The sequence below is a fragment of the Propithecus coquereli genome, unplaced genomic scaffold (genome assembly GCF_000956105.1).
Source record: "Propithecus coquereli isolate 6110/MARCELLA unplaced genomic scaffold, Pcoq_1.0 Scaffold59, whole genome shotgun sequence".
NCBI classification, from domain to species: domain Eukaryota; kingdom Metazoa; phylum Chordata; class Mammalia; order Primates; family Indriidae; genus Propithecus; species Propithecus coquereli.
Genome location: NW_012151840.1, coordinates 2,715,758 through 2,717,947, shown reverse-complemented (window position 1 = coordinate 2,717,947; position 2,190 = coordinate 2,715,758).

Sequence of the window (2,190 nt, the reverse complement as noted above, 5' to 3'; positions counted from 1 at the left end):
TTTTTTTTCCCGGACAGAGTCTTGCTCTGTCGCCCCCTGGGCTAGAGTGCAGTGGCATCAGCGTAGTTCACAGCAACCTCAAACTCCTGGGCTCAAGAGACCCTCTTCCCTCAGCCTCCCGAGTAGCTGCAACTACAGGCATGTGCCAACATAATCAGCTTTGGGTTTTTTAAAAGTTTTTTTCCTTCTCTGTGTTTCATTTTGGATAGTTTCTATTGCTAGGTCTTCAAGTTCACCAATCCTTTTCTTCAGTGACTTATGTGTTTTTAATTCCATCCATATATTTTTCATCTCAGACATTGTGATTGTGATTTTCATCTCTAGAAGCTCGATTGTGGTCTTATTGTATATCTTTCACATCTCTCCATAGCAGGTTCATGTTTTTCTTTATCTTCTTGACCATATGGAATACATTTAATAATAGCTATTATAAAGCCCTTGAAATATCACTAATTCTGTGATATTTTGGATCTGTTTAGCTGTTTTTGCTTTTTTTTTAAGAGACAGGGTCTCACTCTGTTGCCCAGGATGGAGTGCAGTGGTGCAATCATAGCCCAATGTAACCTCAAAACCCCAGGATCAAGGGAATCCTCCCACCTCAGCCTCCTGAGTAGCTAGGAGCTACTAAGTAACAGGAACATCATGCTCGGCTAATTTTTTCTTTTCTTTCTTTCTTTTTTTTTTTGGCAAAGACAGGGTCTTGCTATGTTGCCCAGGCTAGTCTCAAACTCCTGGCCTCAAGTGATCCTCCTTCCTGAGCCTCCCAAAGTGCTGGGATTACAGGCATGAACTACCATACCCGGTCTGGGTTTTTTAGTTGTTTAAGGCACAAGGGAAGAAGACGGTCCCTGTTAACTTCATCATGGCCAGAATCAGAAGTCGGTCTGTGACTGTGGAAGAGTCTTTCCTTCCAACATGACTTGGTTTGCTTTTCAAAAAGACATTGGGTCTTCTTCCACCTTTTAACCCCTTTTTGCTGCAATAATCAGCATAAACACTCCTGTATATCATATTCTGTAATATCCCTCTATTTTAAAAGGGAGGCTTTATATTATTAATATAATGTATATACCATCCCTTTTCATTGTATATGATTAATTTTATTTTTTATCACAGTAACACATTTTATAGTTTAAAAAGTTAGATGGGACTAGACAGCTTTGATGAAAAATGATAGCCCCTGCCCCACCCCTCCCCAGCTCCCAACCTCATTCAAACTTTCTAGTAGTTTCTTCTGATATTTACCTTCATATTTCTAAATAAGATGCTTATGCTGCTGTTTTTTTCCTTTTTTCTTTTTTCAGTGTTAGACTTTCTCTATTGACTTCCTCTCATGGAAAATGAGGATTTAATTCTCTACGTCCCACCCCACATGGACACACACACCTTGCCTCCACCCTCCAATAGAAATAGAATTAAATCCAAAATTTTGGTTAAATCAATATTTAGCATTTAGATGGTTATTAAACTGTAACAATTATTCACAATTGAGCCCTGTAATGTACAACGATTCATCATCTTTAAAACCTTTTTATTAATATTTTCCTTAGAGTTAATTTTTTTCCTCTTGGAGTTAACAATGAACTGGAAAGACCAACAACCCAATAGAGAAATGGCCAAAGAACATGAACAGTTCACAGAAAAGAAATGCAAATAGGCCTGCTTAGTACTTGGATGGGAGAAATGCAAATGGCTTTTAAATTTTTAAAAAGATGTTCAATCTCACACATAAGATAAATGAAAATTAGGCACATCCAGGAGAGGTGAGGAGAGCGGAAGTGGCGTTGCTCTGGCTGGAGCCCTTCGGTGAAATTGCCAGGCTTGGAGAGGTCGTGACGTCTTCCAGACTCGGTGCAGGACCCACTACTCTGGTACCCACACCCTTTAAGCAGCAGCGGAGCACGAGGATCATGGGAGCTAAGAATAATTTGGATGGAACTGGAGACGATTATCCTAAGAGAAGTATTTCAAGAATAAAAAAACAAACACCACATGTACTCTCTAATAACTTGGAATTGATTGATGCGCACACATGAGCACAAAAAGAAGTAAAAATCACTGGAAATCGAGAAGGGGGGAGGGAGGAGAAGAGGAGAGGTGAAAACCTACCTAACAGATACAGTGAACACTATTTGGGTGATGGGCACACTTACAGCCCTGACTTAAGCAATATAAAAGCTATCCATGTAA